The following is a 25,396-nucleotide window of genomic DNA, read 5'->3' as shown; positions in this document are numbered from 1 at the left end:
TTCGAAAGATTAGCTTGTGCAAGAGTCCAAAATTTTTTTTAAAATCAACATACTTGGAGAAATGACAAGTAATTTGGTAAACTTCTATTAGTGGTATGATATCTACTGGATTATACAGTCAATTGCAATGAGTGGACACAGATAGTCATCAAAATACTAGGGCTGAGTGTCATGTTTGTTAATTCAGATAGTATTGTGGTGGGCATAGAACAAAAGAAAACAGTCAATGTTTTAAATGACAACTTTATTTGTGTTCTGAAGAGCAATTTTAATTCAATGTGAAGTATGAATTGTAGAATAAAAACTGTATAGAATGGAGGACAATTTAAGAAATATTGCTGGCAGGCAAAATAGCTTACTTAGATAGTGTGCTGCTTTACCATGTCTGCAGCCCAGGTTTATGCCTGGCTACCCCCACTACAATGAATAAAGCTTTAGTGCTGAACACTCTTTCAATTCTCCTTCTTCTTCTTGTTCTTCTTCTTCTTGTTCTTCTTCTTCTTGTTCTTCTTCTTCTTGTTCTTCTTCTTCTTGTTCTTCTTCTTCTTATTCTTCTTCTTGTTCTTCTTCTTCTTGTTCTTCTTCTTGTTCTTCTTCTTCTTGTTCTTCTTCTTCTCCTCCTCCTCCTCCTCCTCCTCCTCCTCCTTCTCCTCCTCCTCCTCCTCCTCCTCTTCCTCCTTTTTCCTCCTCCTCCTTCCTCCTCCTCCTTCCTCCTCCTCCTCCCTCCTCCTCCTTCCTCCTCCTCCTCCTTCCTCCTCCTTCTTCTTCTTTGCCTTCTTCTCCTCCTCCTCCTCCTCCACCTCCTCCTCCTCCTTCTTCTTCTCTTTCTCTCTCTCTCTCCCTCTGACTCTCTCTCTCATCTCACTCTGCCTCTCTGTCTTTCTTAGCCACCCCTCTACTGTTAAGCATGTGAGTTGTTTCCAAGTTTTGGTTATAGAAAATTGTGTTGCTGTAAACCTAAGTGTGCAGGCAGGTGTCTTTGCTTCCCCTGGATATATCCTCAAGACAGGAATTCCCAGGTCATAGAGTAGATACATTTCTAACATTCTGCTGACTCTTCAGACTTTTTGCCACAGGAATTCAACCAAGTTACATTCCCACCAGCAATGTAGGATAGTTTCTTTAATCCAATGGCCTCTCCAACAGTAGATGTTTCTAATTTTTGTTTGTATCTGCACATTCTAGCAAGGTTTGTTTTAAGGTTTTCTTTCTTCCTAAAATAAATTCACAAATAATATACCATACAATATAATGGTCTTCAGTGAATGTTTTATGATGCTGAATAAAAGAAACAAAGATTAAAAATGCCAAGAGGAGAACATCTAAATAGATAAAGACAACACAGAGATTAACCAGCTTGCATGTTTAATGTGGTAATATGATGTTTATACTTCAAAAGAGCTACCTCCCTCCACCCTGGGGTGGAAAGGTTTTACTTACAACTCAAGTCAATGATATATAGTTACAGTATAATTTACTGGAGTGAATTCACATCCCAAGAATATAAACAGTTCAGCTGAAATCGAGTGCAGAGGGTTGGTTTATGAATCACTTGACTAAACCTGGAACACTATAATGCAGGCAGACTTGACTTGGATCTGAGCAGCAACTTGAACAATCTATCTTCTGAAAGGGGTGAGTCACTTTTCTTTTTTTTTAATTTAAAGACTTTATTTGCTTATTAATTAGGAAAGATAGGAGGAGAGAGAGAAAGAACCAGACATCACTCTGGTACATGTGCTGCCGGGAATTGAATTCGGGACCTCAATCTTGAAAGTCCAAAGTTTTATCCACTGTGCCATCTCCTGGACCACAAGTGAATCACTTTTCTAAGAAATGTAAATATCTTTGTAAAATCAAATAAGTATTTCAAATATCTGAATATTCTGAGTATCTTTGTACTGACACACACACCCGCAAAAGAGTATCTCTAATGGGTAAATAGTAAAAATTATTGTTTTAGTCTTTATAAAACCAGTAGTTTTGTAAATAAAATTGCTATAATATGAAATTCAAAACCTGCTGTTGCAGGTGTGGAATGTTCATGAGTGAGAATAGCAGTAAGTAATATATTTGTGGGTTTGTTTTAATGTATATTCCTGGAAATACATCAAGTAATTTATTAAAAATAGGAATTTGGGGCAAGGTGGTGGCACACCTGGTTGAGTGCACACTTTACAATGCCCAAGGACCCCAGGTTCAAGGCCCCAGTACCTACCTGCAGGGGGGAAGCTTTGCAAGTAGTGAAGCAGTGTTGTAGGTATCTCTCTGTCTCTTTCCTTCTCTATCCCCTTTCCCTTCTTGATTTCTGGCTGTCTCTATCCAATAAATAAAGATAATACAAAAATTAAAAAAACAAATAGAAAGTTAGTCAAATGGATTCACATCTTCATCTTTTTTTTTCTTTCTCTTCACTTTTGTTGCCCTTGTTGTGGTTGTTATTATTGATGTTGTCGTTGTTGGATAAAACAGAGAGAAGTGGAGAGGGGAGGGGAAGACAGAGGGGGGAGAGAAAGATGGACACCTGCAGACCTGCTTCACTGCTTGTGAAACGACTCCCCTGTAGGTGGGGATCTGGGGGCTCAAACCAGGATCCTTATGCCAGTCTTTGGGCTTTGCGCCACATGTGCTTAATCTGCTACACTACCACCTGTCTCCCCCACATCTTCTACTGTTCAAAGTTAACATCATTTGAATTTACCTAATTTTTTTTTCCCTGGAGTATCTGAAGGATTTAGTTGTAGTTAATACAGAACATCTGGAAAACATGTGGTCTTCTAGATTTTTGCACACAACCCAGAGTTCTAATCTAAATCTGCTATGACTTAATCATTACCTTGATATGTATAATAGTGTCTCAAATTGAAACAGCCAAGTGACTCCTGGAATGTTTACTTAGAATTTTGCTTATGTTTTTTATGATATAGCTTGAAGATAATTTGTATAAAGTCAGACAATTTTATTCTGATATATACCCCTTCTGTTTAGTCTTCCATCTAAAAGAAAATAACACTCCCTACTAAAATTCCCTTAGGAACATCATACTCTTAATTTAGAAATAAGGCTTATTTTTATATATAAAATCTTAATCAGTAGCTGAAATAAAGGGAAATAGTTTTCTAATTGAGAGGGTTAATGCTTTACAGTACAATTATTGATGTATGCATACAATTTCATTATACACCAGAACCGAACTGTTCTTTTCCACATCTTTCTCTCCTCTCTTTCTGAGTTTTTTGCTTTGACAATTTCAACACCCTGTGAGTCGACATTTCATTTGGTCTTCTCCCTCCCTATCTCTATTTATCATGTCCCACACATACATGAGATTATTTGGTATTTGTCCTCTTTATGGCTTATCTCACTTAATATGTCTTCTGGTCGCATCTGGTTCTATCCAAGATGACTCAAAGGATATAACCACACCATTTCAATAGCCTATTTAGTAGCATTCCGTCATGAATATATACCATGATTTTTTAGCCACTCATCCACCATGATTTTTTTAGCCACTCATCTGTCATTGGACATTTGAGTTGCTTCAAGTTTTGGCTATTACAAATTGTGCTTATATAAACATTATATGTAAATCACTTCTAATAGGTGCTTTCATTTCCTTTAAGTAAATCCTCAGGAGAGAAATTGCTAGGTCATAGGATAGGTCTATTTCTACTGTTCTGAGAAAACTCTAGATTATTTTCCACAAAGGTTACACCAATGTATACTCTCACCAGCAGTGCACAAATGTAATCCTTTCCCCCACATTCTCTCCAAAATTTGTTGTTACTGCCCTTTCTTTTTTAAAAATTTTTTTTTTTATTTATAAAAAGGGAACATTGGCAAAACCATAGGATAATAGGGGTACAGCTTTACACAGTTCCCAACACCAGACCTCCATATCACATCCCCTCCCCTGATAGCTTTCCTTTCTTTAACCCTTTGGGAGTATGGACCCATGGTCATTGTGGGATGCAGAAGGTTGAAGGTCTGGCTTCTGTAATTGCTTCCCCACTGAACATGGGCTTGACAGGTTGATCCATACTCCCAGCCTGTCTTTCTCTTTCTCTAGTGGGGAAGGGCTCTGGGGAAGCAGAGCTCCAAGGCACATTGGTGGTGTTGTCTGTCCGGGGAAGTCTGGTTGCATCCTGCTAGCATCTGGAACCTGGTGGCTGAAAAGAGAGTTAACATACAAAGTCAAACAAATTGTTGAACAATCATGCACCTAAAGGCTGGAATAGTGCAGATGAAGTGTTGGGAGGGGGTGTCTTCCATTTTGTAGGAAGCTAGTAGGCATATTTTAGTTATATTTCAAAGGACCTGTAGCTACACTAGTGTTTTTTTGTTTTGTTTTTTTCCTGAGCCTGAAATCTGATATGTAGGTGGATCCAAGTTATTGTCTGGGGAGATGGTATCATGGCTTGGAAAAGGACCAGAAAGCTGGAACAGAGAAGCGAGTAGTAGCTCCCTAATATGGGAAAGAGATATAAATAATTACTGCCCTTTCTAATGTATGACATTCTCACAAGTATAAAGTAGTATCTGATTGTTGTCTTTTATTTACATTTTTCTGATGATCAGTGAATTTGAGCATCATTTCATGTGCTTATTGGCCCTCTGTATCTCTTCTTTGATGAGGTTTCTGTCCATATTTTTGCCCCATTTTCTAATGGGATTATTTGATATTTTAGTGGTAAGTTTACTAAACTTTTTATGTTTTTTGGTTATTAGTCCTTTATCTGATATGTATTGTATAAATATCCTCTCTCACATTGTAGGGTATCTTTCTTTCAGAGTGGTGTTCTTTGCTGTGCAGAAGTGTTTCAGTTTGATGTAGTCCCATTCATTTGTTTTTGTTTTCTCTGCTGTTGGATTTGAGTCTTTAACATATTTTTGAAGAACAGATTGTGAAGTGTTCTGCCAATATTTTCTTTTATGTATTTGGTAGTTTCTGGCCTAATGTCCATGTCTTTGTTCTACTTATAGTTGGATTTTGTGCACGTGATAAATGCTGGTCTAATGTTATTCCTTTTATTCTAATTTTTTTCTTCCTCAACACCCCTTGTTGAGGAGACTTGCCTTCCTCCCCTTGTCAAAATTCAGTTGTCCAAAGTTGTAGGGGGTTATTTCTGGGCTTTTAACTCTGCTCCACTGATATCTGTGTCTATTTTTGTTCCAGTACCATACCGTTTTGGTTACTGTAACTCTCTAATATAATTTGAGGTCAGGAAGTGTGACTCCTCCACTCTTGTTTTTTGTTGCTGTTGTTGTTTGTTTATTTATTTTTTATTTTTCTTCCCTCAAGATTGTTTTGGCAATCTTAGGGACTTTCTGGTTCCTGATAAACTTTTGTAGCTTTGTTCTGTTCCTTTAAAGAAATGTGGTGATATCTTGATACAGATGACATCAAATACATATATGGCACTGGGTAGGATGGTCATTTTGATAATGCTAATTCTCCCCATCCAAAAGCATAAGATCTCTTTCAACGTCTTTGTGCCTTTTTCTATTTCATTGAAGAGTGACATAGTTTTCAGTGTATATGACTTTCACTTCATTTGTTAACTTTATTTCTAAATATTTTATTGTTTTTGCTGATATAGTAAAGAGTATTGATTTCTGGATGTCTTTTGATAGCTTAGTGTTTACATAGAGGAATGCTATTGAATTTTATACATTGATTTTGTAGCCTGACACTTTCCAGAAGCTTTCTACTAGATTCTTTGGAACTTTCTATATATGCAGACATATCATCTGCAAATAGTCACAGCTTAACTTTTTCCTTTACAATCTAAATCCCTTTAATTCTTTTCTCTTGTCTAATTGCTATGGCTAATACATCCAGTACTATATTGAACAGTAATGGTAAAAGTGTGCTACCCTCCTTTGTGTCTGAGTGGAGAAGGAGAGCTTTCAGCTTCTCATTATTGAGTAGGATGTTGGCTATAGGTTCCTACTAGTTTGAGAAATTTCCCTCTATCTTCATCTTTTTAGTGTTTTGATTATGAATGATGATAAATTTTGTTATAGGCTTTCTCTGCATCTATTGAGATAATCATATCATTTTTTATTTTCCTTCTGTTGATATGGTGAATAACATTTATTTATTTACATATATTGATCCAACTTTGCATCCCTGATCTAAAGCCTACTTGGTCATGGTGGACAATCTTCTTAATGTACTGTTATATCCAGCTGGCTAAGATTTTATTGATTATCTTAGCATATATTTTCATCAGGGATATTTTTCTGTACTTTTTTTTTTCAGTTGAATCTGTCTGCTTTTGTCATCAGGGTGATGTTGGCTTCATAGTGTTAGGGTCCCTGAGTCTTTGATCCTTTGGCAGAATTTGAGAAGTATGGGTAATTGTTCCTCCTTAAAAAATTTATATAATTCATTTCTAAAGCTAGGCCTGGATTTTTGTTGTTAGGGAGGTTAATTATTACTGTTTCAAATTCTTTTGTTGTAATTGGTCTAGTCCTGCTTTGCAGCTCCTCCTAGTTTATACCTGGAAGGCTATATGCTTCTAAAAAATGTGTCCATTTCACTCCAGGTTCTCTAAATTGTTAGAATATAGTAGTTCATTTGATACTTAATTTTAAAAAATTCATGATATTTCACTTTCAAACATTCTATAAATACAAATTGTGTGTTCATGCACGCATACACACACACACACACACACACACACACACACACACACATATATATATATATATATATATATATATATATATATATTATTTTTTAAAGATGGAATCTTTTCTTTTTTGGGGGGGAATTGAGGATGGAAAAAATACAGTCTGATTTCATTCCTATGTGGAATATAAAGTAACAGAACAAAAGGAGAGACCAAAACAGACACTTCAATTCCGACTGTACTCTATAAATTCTGACTGAGTGTATCAAATGCTATGAGAACAAAGAGCAGAGAAAAATCTAAGGGATTGCAGTGGAAATCTATTGATGTTTTCCTGAAGGACATAGCATGATAACATACATTTGAAGTAAATAGAACCTATACTCACAAAACATGTAAGGTATTATAAACCAGTGCTGCCTCAAAAATTAAGAAATCACATAAAAAATATCCTGAATGTCTAAACTACTCATTTATAAAAATAAAAGCTCTTACCAACAATTATATGAATTCTAAGTGTTCTCATACTTGATTTAGATTTTTCTTTGATGAAGATCACTAAAGATATGAAAATAAAATTAATTTCAAAAGTGTTTTAAATTGGGGTGTTGACTACAGCACAAAGAAGTCACTGACAAACATAAACTCCTAAAATCAATAGCAATAAATTCTGAACCATATGTAGTTCATAATGATATGAGTGATATGGAGATTGCACACACACAAAAAAAGACATCAGAAGAATGTGAAAAGAAAGTTCTATGCTTGTTTTGAGGTTTGTTTTATTTTAAACTTTACAATAAAGTCTATGACTGAAAATATAAAAAATTGCAAGTTTTTTTAAAAATCTTTATTTATATATGGGATAGGCACAGCCAGAAATTGAGAGGGAAGATGGTTATAGAGAGGGAGAGAGACACCTGCAGCACTGTTTCACCACTCATGAAGCTTTCTCCCTGTAGGTAGGTACCAGGGACTTGAACCTGGCTCCTTCTGCACTGTAGTATGTACTATATGCATTCAATAAAATCTAAAACTTTCTTTTTTCTCCTTTTCTTTCTCTCTTATCATCTCCAATACTGTGGTGAGATCTTTTCTGACTCTTAGGACTCACTGGTTCCATTCCAAATATTACACTTCCTAACAAAGTTACAGAACCTAGATACAGACCAGGACCCAATGAATAGGGTACATGTGTACAGATATCCATAAATTAGGGGAAAATATATACCTTAAAGTAGAAGTGTGCAATGATCTTCAGTGAATAGACTTAGGCTCAATAAGTGCAGCAAACAAGTGGAAAGACATAAAAAGGACAACATAAAGTACTTACTCAAATATTTTCTACTTATATCTAGATAATCTCCTCTTCTACCCCTTACTTCAGTTCCCTCATCACTATAAGTCAGTTAAACTAAGAGAACTAAGAGCTACAAAAGTTGAATAAGGGCAAGAGACTGGCATACTTTAATGATGGCCCTTTTGGTCACTACCAGACCACTCCATCATCTGGGGCTTTAGTTAGGGAATCCTTGGATTCCTACATGGATATGCTGAACCCAGACCTCTAATAGATCCCTCTCTACACTAACACTGATCACATCCATTAGAAACACCATTATAAGCCCTCTTGTTCTACACTTACCCTCAGTGTAGAACAACAGTGGTAGAGACTACCCCACTCTCCAAACTGAGGCTGGGTCTACTTACTCTGTGACTCAAGGAAGACTGGTCCTGAAAGGAGTGAAGCTTAGTAAGTTCCTAGCTGTGACTATAGACTAGGAATTCAGACTGGCAGGGTCTCGGGTTATACAGGTTCTTGTGCTAAATTTGAATAGATATGGGTCCTAGATCAGATTGATGGAGTTTTCAGTTAATGATATATATATTTTTTTCCCTCATATTTGGGAGCTACTCTCTACCCTAATCCAAATTTCTTTTTATATATATAAATATTTATTTATTTATTTGTCGTGCTGCACCACGGAGAAGAGAGAGAGGAGATCTGGAGTGAAGAGGAAACGCACACAAATCTTTATTTGCACTGGCACCTCAGGGTTGGGTGAAAGAGAAGCAGGTTGGGCCACGTGGAGGTAGCAAAAATGGCCGCCTCACACAGTAACCTTTCCTGCTTCTAAACACCGAAGTGAAGAAGCTGACCAGAGAGAGAGGTGTGGAAGAAGAAGGACTTTTATGGGAGTAGCTCTCGCAAGAATGGGAAGGGGGAGGAGTAACCATAGCACTCCAGGGTAGGATAATAACTCTTGTGAGAATGGGAGGAGGGAGGAGTAACCAAAGCACTTTAACTATGGCAGGGGAAATAGACAATGCCCTGAGGGCACAACATGGCAGAACAGGCACTCTGAGAATGTCCCAACTCTCTGGGAACTAGCAAAGCCTGAGGGGACAACATGGCAGATGTGACTGCATCTGCACAATTTCCCAGCATTTATTTATTCTTTTTTGTTGCCCTTGATGTTTTATTATTGTAGTTATTATTATTGTTGTTGTTTGATAGGACAGTGAGAAATAGAGGGAGGAGGGGAAGACAGAGAGGGGGAGAGAAAGATAGACACCTTCAGACTTGCTTCACCACTTGTGAAGCAACTCCCCTGCAGGTGGGGACCTGGGGGCTTGAACCAGGATCCTTATGCCGGTCCTTGCACTTTGTGCCACCTGCTGTGCTACCGCCTGAGTCCCCTAATCCAGTTTTCTAAACCCATTCTCAACTCTGACACAATCTTCCCACACAGTATTTTTACCTTTCCTGCATGTTAGCTACCAACTTCAGGCAAAAATAAGAAAAGTTATGGGCCCCTTGGAATATACCTAAAATAGACTTAGCGTCTTCCCATACAAAGACTCTTGGTTACATTTGTTCTTTTCTCACCTTTAGGTACTGATTACTAATTTGTCCTGCTTTATATCATATCACTTTTCCACCACCAATTTTCAGATGTTACTTTGAGGCCATCCTGACCTTCTTGGTAGATGACCTCATCAGTGTTTCCTGGAACTTCACCTCCTCAGAGCCCTTCCCTACTAGGGAAAGAAAGTAACAGACAGAGTATAATGCCGACATCCATGTTCACTGAGAAGCAATTACAGAAGCCAGAACTTCCATCTTCTGCATCCTATAAAGAATTTTGGTCCATACTTACAAGGGGATAAAGAATAGGTAAGCTTCCAATGGAAGGAATGGGATATGGAACTTTGGTGGTGGGAACTGTATGGAATTGTATTCCCCTTATCCTGAAATCTTGTTTTTTTTAAATTTTTTATTATATTTATTTATTTATTGGATAGAGTCAGTCAGAAATCAAGAGGGAAGGGGGATATAGAGAGACACCTGCAGCACTGCTTCACCACTTGCAAAGTTTTCCACCCGCAGGTGGGGACTGGAGGCTGAAACCCAGGTCCTTGAGCATTGTAACATGTGCACTCAATCAGGTGTGCCTAAACCCAGCCTCCTAAAATCTTATTAATAATTATTAAAGCACTAATAAAAAGAATGTGAAACTTTGATCAAGTGTTGATAAGAAAGTTCTATGTTTGTTTTTAGGTTTGTGTTATTTTAAGCTTTATAAAAGTGGTTATGACTAAAATTTCAAAATTATATTCTTCCTTCTTTTCTTTTTCTTTATTTAATTGTTTTGGAATCATAGTTTCATATATACATAATTTAGCTACACCTGCACCACTTTTTTTTTTTTTGCCTCCAGGGTTATCGCTGGGCTTGGTGCCAGCAATACGAATCCACTGCTCCAGATGGCCATTTTTTCGATCTTTTAAATAGGACAGAGAGAATTTGAAAGGGGAGTGGAGGGGTAGGTAGAGAGGGAGAGAGCAAGATAAAACACCTGCAGACCTGCTTCACTGGTTGTAAAAAAAGCCCTCTCTCACCCGTCCTACACAGGTGGGGAGCAGCGGACTTGAACTAAGATCTTTGTGCAGGTCCTTACCCTTTGTACTATGTGCCTTAACCCAGTTTGTTGACACCCCCCCCCTTCCCGAACCACTACGTTCAACAGGAAAACTTCCTGTGATTCCGGAACACCTCCCATGTGGTATCAGACTTCCAATCTGGGTCACAAGTATGGTGAGGTACACGTCCCACCCAGTGATTTCTCTGTCCTAGGAGACAATAATTCTAAGTAAAGAGAAACGTCCTTGATTTTATAAAGGAAATTTGTAAATATAAGACACACTTGAGATTTAGCTAGCTTTTCTGGCATTAAAATATTAAGTAATCTAAGTCAGATGACTCATTATCAAGTGAGGTGCCATTAGTTTGAGCCTGACAATTTAATCATCCACAAATCATAAAGAATTTTTGGATCATATAGAGCAATCTACCATGTAGCAACAGTTTTTCGCAATGGTCACTATTTAATCCAAAATGTAGTAAAAATACAGAAAGTCATAAAAATAGAAGATTCTTCTCTGAGAGTCGGGCTGTAGCACAGCGGGTTAAGCACAGGTGGCGCTAAGCTCAAGGACCGGCATCAGGATCCCGGTTCGAGCCCCTGGCTCCCCACCTGCAGGCAGGTCCCTTCACAGGCGGTGAAGCAGGTCTGCAGGTGTCTGTCTTTCTCTCCCCCTCTCTGTCTTCCCCTCCTCTCTCCATTTCTCTCTGTCCTATCCAACAACAACGACATCAATAATAACTACAACAATAAAACAACAAGGGCAACAAAAGGGAATAAATAAATAAAATTAAATTTTAAAAAATTTTTAAAAAATTAAAAAAAGAAGATTCTTCTCAAGGAAAAAGTTAATAAAATAACACAAAGCTTGAAATAACACCTATCACCTATCATGATTTCTAATAAATCAATCAGTTCAATAGCTAACATTTAGTATACCTTTAAGAAAAATGATTACAATGGTTGAAATGTTTGAGTGCATACTTCACCTAAGATGCACGAATGGTAAAAAAGTATATGCAGAGGGATTCAATGTCATTCTTTTAAAAGTGTAAATAAGTAGTCAAAGAGGTTGCTTTGTGTATAAGGAGCATGACATACATGTATGAGGTCCTGAGTTTGATTCCCTGCAGCACATTGTGAAGGAGGAGTGATAACCTTTATCTCTCTTAAAATATATAAATCTCCAAAATTTTAAAATGCAAGTGAAATTACAATTATCTAACAATGCACATATACTATAATGATAAATTTAAAATAATTGCTACATGTTGGTAAGAATGTCGACTAACTGGAAACTTCCTTTCACTATGTATATGTGTAATTATATAGTCATTGTTGAATATAGAAGTAACTTGATTAGTTAAATACTCACTTCCAAAGCTGGCTAAATGTCACTGTGCTAAATCATGTAAATAAAAAGTAGATTTTAAAAAATCATTGTTAGCTAAGGATCACACCTTCTTTGTCATATGTGGATACTGTAATCTTTGCCCTGATTTTTTACACTGCTTTTGTGAAAATTAAAAATAATAATGCCCATAAAACTGTTTGGTAACTCTAATACTAGAAGATATAAAATTAAGATTAACTTATTGTGCATTACACATCATACAGTGAGGATATAATGAAACTGATACTTGTTTGAGAAACTACAATGATAATTGAAAGTCTAGTTACAAACTGAAATATGCTCAAAGGAAAGTATTCATCAACCGACATTGTATTTGCAGAGAAGAATAAATTGCTTACTTAAAGTAAATTACTATTATTGTAAGTACATTTATGGGTTTTTTTGTTTATTATTATTTTTTGCATACTACTTCAAAATATTTGAAAAGGGACAGAAAAGCTCTGCAATTTACAAAAATAATCTAAAAGCTTTTGCTAACTTCATTGACTCTGTGAACTCCAATTTAAAATATTTTAGTTTGTTCCTCATTAACTATCTTTTCTCTTCACTCACATTGCTCCTCTGAATCTTTGCAGCACATACAGTAAATATGTAAAATGCTGTCACCTGAATGAATGGAAAAAGCACAGCTGTGATGGAGTGGAACTGAATGCAGAGATCAAATTGTTGTTGCAGTTCTGGTAGTGAGTGAAAAACATTCAGAGTGCAAAACATTCAGAGTGCTCATTTATATGCATCTACTTTTGATTATTATTTTAAGACAAAGTGACTAAACTAGGTGGTCACAAGCATCATTTTTAGATCACTTCTTGATTTTAAATGATCTAGAGCAAAATATAACTAGAAATGAAAACATTGCCTCATGGTTTATGATTGTTTTTTCTAGAAATTATAAGCAGTTTTTATTGATATAGAGGTTTGCTTTGTGATTTTACATATACTCAAGAATATGATCATTTTAAGGCATATATCAATAATACATATCTTATGTGAAAATATATATCCTCGTTCAATTAATGCTGACATTATATATGGGCAGTATCACTTGTAAGATTTGTCTGCATAGGATGCTTTGTATATATGTTTTTCTTTTTGCCTGGTTTTCATGAGAAGACCACTCTGCTCTGGCTGTGAATGGGGCTGGGCATTAATCTGGAATCTCTCATATACAAGTACCCCACACTACCAACACATTATCTGTTACTTAAACTGTGTGCATTTTTGCAAAAATTTATTTATGAGAGAGAGAGAAGAGCATTACTCAAGCACATTCAGTACCTGGGATTAAACTCAGGACCTCATGTTTGATAACACCTTATTCACTGTGCTACCTTCTAGAAGACACACTATGTGTATTTTAAGAGAAAAAAATTGTTTTGATATACTACAAAGGTAAGATTTAAAAGATTACTTTATATAATATATAATATTGTATATTGAATTTATTAATCATACATCATATTTACACAATTATCAGGTTTTTAAAAATACACCAACACTGCCAATTATAATTGTCACTAATTTATTTTGTATATGCATCAATTTCAGTGCTGTTAAAATATGAAAAATATTTACATTAAAATCAAGGAACGGATGTTTGTTAAAATTGACTTACTTTTAAAAAATTATTTGTGATTTAATAATGATTAACCAGATTGTAGGATAAGAGGAGTACAATTCCTAACACCAGAGTTCCATATCTCATAAACTTCACTGGAAGTTTTCCTATTCTTTTTTTTATATCTTTAATTTATTTATTATTGCATAGAGAAAGACAGAAATTGAGAGTGGAAGGGATGATAGAAAGGGAGGAGACAGAAAGACACCTGTACCCCTGCTTCACCATGTGTGAAGCTTCCCCCTGCAGGTGAGGACCAGCGGCTTGAACCTAGGTCCTTGCACATTGTGGTGTGTGCACTTAACCAGGTATGCCACATCCTGGCCCCTCCCTATTCTTTATCCTTTTGGGAGTGTGGGCCAAAATTCTTTATGGGATGCAGAAGGTGGAAGGTCTGGCTTCTCCAGCGAACATGGACATGGCAAGATGATCCTTACCCCCAGCCTGTTTCTGTTTTTCTCTAGTGGGACAGGGCTCTGGAGAGGTGGGGTTCCAGGACACAGTGGTGAGGCTGTCTGCCTAGGAAAGTCAGGTTGCCATCATACTAGCATCTGCAGTGTGGTGTCTGAATAAGCAGTAAGATATGAATCAGGGAAAATTGTTTAGTAATAAAGAACCTAAAAATAAGAACAGACAGGTGGAACTAAGGGTCTTTGTATAGGAAGAAACTAGGAAGTCCATTTTAGGTATATTTCGAAGGGCTCATGACTTTAGTAGTTTTTGTCTGAGCCTGATAGTTTATGTGCAAGTGGGCTAAAAGTATAATCTTGGATGACAGTGTCAGAGTTGAGAATAGTACTAGAAATCTGGATACAAGTAGCTCCCAAATACGAAGAATATATACCGTTAACCATAGACTCCATTGATCTGATTGATGGCCCATATCTAATCACATGTAGCACAGGAACCTGTGTAACATCCAAGTCTGAGCTCATAGTCCATGGTCACAGCTGGAGACATTCTAGGCTGCACTTATTTCAGGACCAGTCTGTGACCATAAACTGTGAGCTCAGACTGACAGGGACTCAGAAGTTACATGGGCTCCTGTGCTAAATGTAAATATATATGAGCCCTAAATCAGGTTGATGGGGTCAACAGTTTTATTCATAGTTTTTTTTTTTTTCAAGAGTGGGAGGTACTCTGTGCCCTAATCCAACTTTCTAGCCCTTTTCTCTACCCTGACATCATCTTCACAGACAATATTTGTGTCCAATTCCATGTTAGCTATCAAACTCAAGCAAAAACAATGATAGTCATGGGTCCCTAGGAACATGCCTAAAATATACTTCCTAGATGCTTTCCACCCTAAGATCCTGATTCTCATCTGTTCTGTGCCTACTTTTTGGTTCCTGTTCATTAATCATTTTGTCCCACTTTTTATTTTCATTTTGTCCCACCTTTAAGCCACCAAGTTGTAGATACTATCATGATTCTATCCTGACTTCCCTGGGCAGATGACCACACTAATGTGTTCTCACACCTCACCTCTACAAAAGCCCTACCCCACTAGGGAAAGACAGAAACAAAGTAGGGGTATGGATTGACTTGCCAATGCCCATGTCATCAGATAAGCAATTACAGAAGTCAAAGCTCCCACCTTCAGCACCCCCAAAATAACTTTTGTCCATACTTCCAGTGGTGGAGAAATGATAAGGGGAAGATGACAAGAGGGCTCTGAACTCCAACTCCATCAGGACCCTGAGAGAGAAGAGGAAAAAGAAATAGGCATTTTAATGTGTATATAGGTGTATGTGTTACTTGGAAAGGAAGAGAGGATGAGACCATAGGGAAAAAATGGGCAAACATATACAAATATAGACAGATAGTTGTAGATATAATAACTAATCCATATCTATAAGCTTAGGAAAACTGCTTTAGTTTAGTATGGGAGGATTTCATATCTCTGGTGGTGAAGAGTATAGAGTTGTAGCTCTGTTATCTTGCAATTTTATAAATCAAAAATAAAAAGAAAGGAAAAGATGGCAGGACCATAGAAGAAAATTTACAAAGATATATAAATATAGATAGTTGTATAAGTAATAGTCAACCCACATCTATGACCTTGGGAGAACTACTGCAGTTTCCAATGAAGGGAATGGGGACACAGAACTCTGGTGGTGGAACAGTGTAGAATTAGATCCCTGCCGTCTCATAATATTCTAAATCAACATTAAATCACTAATAAAAATGAAAAAAATGCAGAAAAAAAGTCTGCATTCAGACATTTGATTTCTTTCTTCTAATTCTTATACTGTAGTAGAAATCTAGGAAATTCAATTTTGGTGTTATTTACTCAATTATCAAGTACTTGTATAAAACACATTATGGTAAAACTAAACTAACTATAAACAGTGAAGAGAATAAAATTGTATATATATATATATATCAATGAAAATTAGTTTATTTATCCTAAGTAACAGTAGGGGAAAATGTCAAGTGATTTTCAGATAAGTATTACCTAAATTGGAACATCACTAAAAAAAAAAAAGTTTTCTGTAGGATCATCTGTTAAATACTACATACAATTATATTTTGAACCAATCATAAAAAATCACAGCAGGAGGAGTTGGGTGGTAGTGCAGCAGGCTAAGTGCAGGTGGTACAAAGCACAAGGACCGGCCTAAGTATCCCGGTTCGAGCCCCCACCTCCCCACCTGCAGGGGAGTTGCTTCACAGGTAGTGAAGCAGGTCTGCAGGTGTCTATCTTTCTCTCCCCATCTGTCTTCCCCTCCTCTCTCCATTTCTCTCTGTCCTATCCAACAATGACAACAATAATAACTACAACAATAAAACAATAAGGATAACAAATGGGAATAAACAAATAAACAAATAAGTAAGTGAAAATCACAGTATCCTTTCCCAATAAAAAGCAACAGTAGCCACAAGTCATTTGTAAACACATGGCACTTCAAGTTGAAATATAAACATACCTCTAATCTACAAGCTAACTCTTACTCAGAGTTTAGATGTATAAACTCTGTTTGAAGAAAAATGTAAATGTACTTCCATGCTTCCTGGAAAGCATATATAGGGTAAATACTGATTTTAGAACTTGATGTTAAATATATAGGATCTATTTTTAGAGATTTCCTTACCTTTTCTCCTATGAATCTTAACATTTATTTGTCCTGAATAATTAGAAAGAGGAAATTTAACATAATATTAAAGTTGATAAATGAACAGATGATCAAAAATAGACTTTCACAGAAGTGTATAAAATAGATAAAATTAGTATCCTCCTTAACATTACAATCACAGTGTAGGATATTATATTTTGTAATACATTAGGCTCACCTCCACTGAGAATATAGTCAAAGAAGCTCAGTAGATATAGAGGAGGACTTACATGCTTGAATCATTGAATATACTACAGAATAGAATAGTGTTCTAGGATATCTTTAAAGAAAGAGAGGGGTAGGGGTGGGGTAACTGTTATACCCTACATTTTCTACTTAAAGAGCACATCTCACTTGTAGTACAGCATTCCAACTGTCAAAGTAATAATTTAAAGATAATTCTGAAATAAATACGGGAGGTTGACTATCAAATGCTAAGACTGATTGAACAAAGGACCTTATCTTTACAATAAAGAAGCAAGAGTGATGGTTTACTGGATATCAAAATGTAAAGCATTTCTTTCAGTGACTTAACTGATAGTAGACAGCTGTCCACCTGTTATTTGGATATAAAGAATAGGTAATACTGATATCAGTGAAGATTTTCACTAAGATCTAAAAGTATTTTATTGTTAAATTACTTAGGAAAAGTCCAAAATGCTTGTTTCTCAGAATATCAAATGAATATTTATATAAATCACTTCTTACAGCACCTTAAGTTTAATGATTTAGTAAGATAGCTATCTTCCTCACCTATGAGGCTATATGTCAACTAGCAGTGGTGATTGTGAGGTGACACACCTTAAATATAGTCAGTGTTTACTTGCTTATGTCAGCAATAAAGTCAGTAAACAACAAACACAAATCAAAGCAACAAGTAATTTCACTTTAACTCAAAAATGTCTAATCTATAGGAAGTATTCCTTGAAGAATATTTTATGTATGTATGACTTGCAAATATCTGAACAGGTTTTGAAATATAAAAGAAGACAAAAACTGAGTTAAATACATATGAAAATATATAAACTTAAAATTTTACTTTTAGAGATATGATAAAAGGAGGCTCAGATGGGTTTAATTAAGTAGGAGTATTAACAATTCAGTTTTATTTGTCTAAATTCTCTAGTAATGACATATTTGCATTATGTTTGATTTTAATTAAAAGTATTCAACAAGCTCAGTTAATATCTTTATAGCATTTAATTCCCACTCTAAATCCATAAGTGCATTTAACCTATTAACTTCCTTTTGCTGTATGCAAAGAGATTTATCTGTTAGCAAGTAGTTGTTTATAAGCATCTCTTAGAGAAATTAGAAGTTGTTATAGATTTTATTATTAGTTTAGTCAAATAGAGAACAAATGGTTTTCTATCTGATTTTAATATAAAGTAAGAGGACACAATGGTCATGATATTGTTTCAGATAGAATTTAAATATTTTATAGAGGGTATTAAAAATACAGGTGCTCCCTGGGTTCATGCTCCAATATCACAGGGGACACCACACAGCACTAGTAGCTGGAGAAGCACTCCAATGGTGGGGTGTTACTGTAGTCTCTCTCTCTCTAACTCTCTCTCTCTCTCTCTCTCTCTCTCTCTCTCTCTCTATATATATATATATATATATGTATATATATGAAAATACTTGCCTGGGAACTGTGGAATTACACATACACAAGGTCCCTCTGCCTCTTACAAACAAACAAACAGAAAAGATACACATGTATATATAGAGAAAGATCGACAATTCATATTTAAGGATTTAGGGAGATAGTAATAAATTGTGCATGTTTGTTAAATGCATTGGCACTATTGGCAGGATGCCTTTAAGAGCTCAAATTCTTACATCAATATTTCCAATACAGAGAAACAATTTAGTTGTCTATTAATAGACAATAGTGGTATAATTGACCTTATTGACATTTGACAGGGAGATATCCCTATTTATTCCATGTGAAAGTCTATCAGGTTTAAGATAAAATTATTGAAAGCAATTGCCAATACTAAACCTGTTCAGTATAATTTGATTTTCTTCCTATAGATAACAAGCTTCAATCAATTTCCTCCAACAAAAATAAAAAAGATAACTTTTACCAATATCAGACTAATTTCTCACTATTGTAGTTACAAAGTCCTTGTCTAAGAGAAATCCCCAGGTGTCAATTTTAGAATACTCCATGTGTAAATGTAAGGTTTATATTTAAATGAAATGTCTTTAATTTTAAATAGGAAGAAAAATGCACTTATCTGAGAAGGAAACCACCTGCATAAATAAAAGTTACTATGAATTAAGCAAACAAAATAGTTTTCTAGCCCTTTGCCATTATTTGCACTGGTATAAAATTAAAAAGATATTAATTTGAATGCTCTATATGTTGTTAAATATTAAATAAATTTAAATACAACTGGAGAGATAAAAAGCAATTTTATTGATGTTGATTCAATTTTTTTATTTTACGTTCCACTCACATATAGTTGCACTTATATAGTTGCTTAGTTGTTTCATAATTTAGAAATTTAAAGTTATAACCTTCAGCAAGCTTCTCTGCTTAATTCAGATATTGTAAAATGTATATTTCTTTTACACTTTGATTTAACTGCTAGCTGACCTTTTGCCTGTATCTTTCTCATTGCTCATCCAGACTGACAAAATTCATGTACTAGAAATAAGTAAATGCTTCTAAAAGGATTAGTCTGGTTCATATATTCCTTCTTAGCAACAATTTATTCAATCATAGTTTTTGTAAATCTGTGAAATAAGTAGAAGCAGTGTGACAAAACTTTAGAGACATTTCTCTTTTTTCCTCACTGGAAATTATAATTTGAAAATAGAGAATTTGGGGGCTGGGCAAAGACACCCCTGGTTTCCTTTCCTTCCCAATTTCTCATTCTCTCTATCCAATACATAAAAAAATACATAATAAAAAAAGAACATAGAGTATTTATAGCAAGTTCATATAATTTGTTACTCTTAATTCTCATAAGCAACAGACGTTTGATCTTTATTCTTTTATTTATTTATTTAAGAAAGGAGACATTAACAAAATCATAGGATGGGGGAGTACAACTCCACACAATTCCTGCCACCCAATCTCCATATCCCATCCCCTCCCCAATAGCTTTCCCATTCTCTATCCCTCTGGGAGCATGGACCCAGGGTCCTTGTGGGTTGCAGAAAGTGGGAGGTCTGGCTTCTGTAATTGCTTCCCCACTGAACATGGGCATTGACTGGTCAATCCATACTCCTAATCTGCCTCTCTCTTTCCCTAGTAGGATGGGTCTCTGGGGAAGCGGAGCTCCAGGACGCATTGGTGGGGTCTTCAGTCCAGGGGAGCCTGGCCAGCATCTTGATGGCATCTGGAACCTGGGGGCTGAAAAGAGAGTTAACATACAAAGCCAAACAAATTGTTGAAGAATCATGGACCCATAGGTTGGAATAGTGGAGATGAAGTGTTAGGGGGGTACTCACTGCAAACTCTAGTGTACTACTGCTTTCAGGTATATATTTGCCCTAGTTTATGGATACCTGTGAACATATGCTCTATCTCCTGGAACCTGGTCTATATCTAGGTTTTGGGACTTTGTTAGGAAGTGAACCACCTGGGATGGAATTAAAGAAACCTATAAAAGGAAAGGTCTCACCCGAGTGATGAAGCTGAAGGGTTGTCATTCCACACCTGAAGTCTCTGGACACAGTCTGAAGTGAAGCATGCTGGGGTGGCACTCGTTGTGTTGATTAGGTTGCAATCATCAGATGCAATAATATTTGATAAGAGTTGGGAGAAGCATACGGGAAAGTGGGCCCTATCCTAGGATCCCAGGACTGGGGGAAGTTTAGGCTCTATAGTGAACTGTGAGGTTCCTGCTGTCTTAGGGTTCAAGAAGACAATGGATAGTTACTGTTATTATCACATTATTTGGTAATTGGGTTAGCTTTGAAAAGTCCCTTTGTTAGACATACAATCAATTCCCCCTCTTATATTAATTAAATAGTGATTTATATGACTTCAATTTAATAGGTGTGTACATAAACACCATTCCCATCACCAAAAGACTGTGTCCCATCTCACCCACCCAGCCACCCACCCCCAACCCACACTGGCCCAGGAAGCCACATGTCTACCCCTCACCACAGGGTTTTTACTTTGTTGCCCTACTTTCAATTTAGTCAGATCCTGCTTTTAGTTTCCCTTTCTGATCTTCTTTCTTAACTTTTGCTGATGAGTGGGATCATCCCATACTCATCTTTAGCTTTCTGATTCAGCTCACTTAACATAATTCCTTCTAGCTCTGACCAAGATGGGTCAGAGAAATTGAGTTCATTGTTCTTAGTAGCTGCATAGTCTTTCATTTTTTTTTAATGAAAAAATATTTGAGGGATGTTTTACGGGCTATTCCTCTACAGGCAAATCTAAGTGAAAAATAATAAGGGAAATTACAAAGTTAAAAAGTCTTTAACTTGAAAACATAAGTTGGTCATTTAAAAAAATTTTTTTAAATTTTTAAAATTTATTTATTCCCCCTTGTTTTATTGTTGTAGTTATTGTTGTTGTTATTGATGTGTTGTTGTTGGATAGAACAGAGAGAAATGGATAGAGGAGGGAAAGACAGAGAGGGGGAGAGAAAGATAGACACCTGCAGACCTGCTTCACCGCTTGTGAAGCGACTCCCTTGAAGGTGGGGGCACTGGGGGCTCGAACTTGATCCTTACACAGGTCCTTGCACTTCCTATCACATGTGCTTAACCCGCTGCGCTACTGCCTGACTCCTAATTTGGTCATTTTTATCCAGTGAATATATCATTGAGATGTTATTATATCACAATTCAATAGCACTTTGTTTAGCTGTTAACTATTGACAAAATTGCAGTATATATGTGTTATATAATATACATAATATAATATATAATGTATATAATTATAATAGCATATATATATTAAGGTACTTCTAAGGGGCCAGGCAGTGGTGCACCTGGCTTACCACACCTGTTACCATGTATAGGGACCCAGACTTAAGTCTCTGGTCCTTACCTGTATACTAATTTAAAAAAGCAAGCAAACAAACAAACAAAAAAACAACTTCTGGAGGCTTAGCTTGGTCGTAACCAATGGGAGGTTTATTACAACACAGGTTTATTTAGGTACATAAAACTGTGGTAGCAAAATAGGCAAAGAAGGAGGAAAGATGGGCTGGCCATGTGTCTTGGAGTTGGATTCATGTGTCCGTAAGTGTAGTTATCACTGTTCAGCTACATTGCTGGTCCTGGCGAAATGACAAGGCAGGGGTTCTGGCATCAGTGGAAATCCTGTGCAGGTAGCTGAAAGGGCAAGCACAAAATAAAGAGCAATTTCCACTCATTTAAATAAATTCTTATATATCCACAATCCATTGTGGGTTTGTGTATGTCTGTCAAATGCTCTTAAATTTAACATCACTCAGAATAAAAACTTGGTCTCATTTATTATTTTTGCAGCTTGCTCTATAGCCTGTGCTGGTATATTCCCTCTTTGCCAAAAGAAGGTCTTTTCTGTTCATTTGTTCCGGTGATTTTTCTTTTGTTATTTTTATACTTTGTAATTTTGTTTTATTAAGTTTCTTTCTTTCTATCTATCTTTTTTTTTTTTTTTTTACCAAACGATTGAAGCATAATTTTTGGGGTAGTTCTACATGGAGAAATGACATAAAATCATAGTTTATGATGAATTATTTTCCTACTTCCTTTCTCTATCAAGGGTAATATTTTTACATCAACATACTGTCCGAATAGTGATGTTTATAAGTAAGCATAACACTCATGAAATGCTTCATATTGATAACTTTGTATAGTAATATCTCTTCCTATCCATATCTATGTGGAATGATTTTCAATTATGTAACTTATATAGTCCCCTGGTTATAACTTAAGAGATATAAGGGAATAAAATATTTAAACTTGTAGTAATATGAATCAGATTATTTACTAAACTTAAACTTTAGACTCTCATATACTTTTAGCAGAGTCTAACATATGAATATGAATTTTCCAAACACACCATTTTACTGTTCTAGAAATCTAATTTGAAAGTGTGCTGTCTTGCTATCAATTCCACTGTAATGTGGTTAAAGCTCAATTTATTTAGATGAACTTTTAAAAAAAAGTAATTAGGGGAGCTGGTGTGGTGGCGCACCTGGCTGAGTGTACATGTTACAGTGCACAAGGACCCAGCTTCAAGCCTCCTGTCCCCACCTATAAGGGGGAAGTTTTGGAGAGTGGTGAAGCAGTGTTGCAGGTTATCTCTCTATCTCTCTCTCCCTCTTTCCCCTCTCAATTTTTGACTATATCTAATAAATATATAAGGATAATAAAGAAATAAAGTAATTGGAAGGGTTATTTTTGCTTAGTCAATATGCCATTACATTTAGAATTAAAATATTTTATATTTTACCCTCATTTTTCCTGATCATGTACTGCTTTGTGGATAAGTCTAAGATTTTTTTTTTTTATAGTTAAATAGAAATCAAATCAGGAGTTGGCAGAATAGCTCACTTGGATAGTGTACATTTTCTGCATGTATGTGACCCAAGTTACAGCCTGGTCCCCACCACTTTGAAGGAAGCTTCAGTGCTATGGTCCCTTTCATTCTCTCTCTTTAATTTTTTTAAACGTGCCCTGGCCTGCGGGGTTATCGACGGAAACCTAGGGTAGGGGGCGAGAGAATGGAGGGGACAAGAGACACGAAGAATGAGAGCAAGACAGGTTTCTGATCAAGCTCTGAAAATTTTATTTTGCAGTCACAATTTATGCACAAACAAGGAGGAAGTTCTGCTAAGGTAGTGGGGGAGGGAGGTGCGTGAGCAACTTTCCAAACAGTTAGGTGGTAATCGCAGTTACAATGATCGGAATGTCCGCTCACCGGTTATGTGAGAGACTTAGCTAAGGTTTTGGCTCCCGGCATGTCCTCCCTTTTTACAATTTAAGTGAGGCGGAAATTGAGGGTAAAAGCTAGGAATCTTATCGAGAGATAAGCAGGCATTAACCAGAGGGGTGAAGTATTGACCTGATTTCTCCCGCAGGGTAAATATAGAACTGATCTTCCCGCATCTTATACGGCTCTTGGTGTCTTTTTCGGGAGGGGAGGAAGAGCCACTATTTCTAAGGTGAGGAAAACTCATTGCGAAGAGTTTTGATGACTGACACCAACCTCCATGCAAATCAGGTTTGCTTCACGGGGGACTCAGAGGCGGACTATAGGGTCCTCCCCCTGCAGTGCTTAGCCCTGCACCCCTTACCGGTGCCCACGCCATGCCAAGGCTGGCATGCATAAATCTGAGTTTTATGCAGCTCCTAAAAGAGGTGTGTAACCCTCAGGTTCAGCCAAGCCTCTGTCAGCCAAATCAAGTCTGTGGTAATATATTTGTAAGGGTTTCGATGCAAGGAGTCAATTTGTTGTTTTATAAGGCCAATAATCTTATTAAAAATAAAGGGTCCCAAGGTAATCATTAACAAAAGACTAATCAGGGGTCCCATAAGGGGCATCAAAATGTCCTAGCGCGCCACCAGCAAGTCTAAAGGAAGCAGTCAGTGGATGTGATGTCCAGGGGAAGAAACAGCACGTCTGGTCCTCCGGTGGGTCAGCGCCAGCTGATGAAATTCTTCTTCATAGAGGGTCAGCTGTGGAACAAGCAAAACTAGGAGGCAAGGACCAGGTAGAGAAGAATTGACATGACAATATAGGGTGGTGTTGTACCAAAACACAGAGGAGGTGCATACACATTAGGTGAGGTTCTTTGAATATGAGGAATATTTTGAGAAAAGTGAGCAGTCAATAAACATGTAAGGATGAAGTCAGCAGTGGTAGGTCAGCAGAAAGAGAAGACTTGGATAGGCTGGTCAGGTTAGCTGAACTATATACTGCCATGGCGTCCTTTGTGGTAAGGACTTGCCAACAGGGACTGTGAATTTTGCAAGATCAATGTCATCCACCATAATAAAAGGAAAACAAACATGGACATCCAGTGTTGAAAAACAGAAGAAAAAGAATATGTCTTTATGGCTGGGAGAGTGGGTGGCTTTGTCAATGAGATATAATAAATGGACAATTCGAATTTTTGTAAATATAAAAAAGGCTTAGTAAAGTTACTTCATTGACACTTTAGCCAACTGAATATTGGTGGGTGCATTCCCCTTCTTTTTTAATTTATTTATTGAACTTTTAATGTTCTAAAGGAAACAAAAATACATGGATTGGATGCCTATTGAAGCAAAACAGAGTATATGACTCCTAAGGTTTTTGAGCTTTTTCTTGTTTGAGCTGTAGCCCACATAAATTTAGAAAAAGTACCAATTGAGAAAAAAAAGTTTTTGTTTACTAAACATGGGCAGGTGAATTACATCAATCTGCCAGAGAGCATTGGCTTTTATCAATGGGGATTAATATTAAAAGTCAGAATAGCAGGATCTTAATTAAACAGTGAAGGAGCCAGTAAAGTGCCCTCACTATGGCAGGTCAAGCGTTAAAATTTTAAGAGGCTTGTAAAAAAATGAGAAAAATTTTAGGATATGAGTGACTTTAGGAATCATCATACACCCATAAATAAAAGATGAAAAATGTTTAGTTTTAAATCTTACCATATGAGCAGTCAGTTCTTCATGTGCAGATGTACCTATAATTATTTACTTAGGGAGAGAACTTGTACCAAGTTAAT

This window comes from Erinaceus europaeus, chromosome 9 (assembly GCF_950295315.1).
Source record: "Erinaceus europaeus chromosome 9, mEriEur2.1, whole genome shotgun sequence".
Taxonomy (NCBI): domain Eukaryota; kingdom Metazoa; phylum Chordata; class Mammalia; order Eulipotyphla; family Erinaceidae; genus Erinaceus; species Erinaceus europaeus.
This window is presented reverse-complemented; position numbering follows the sequence as displayed.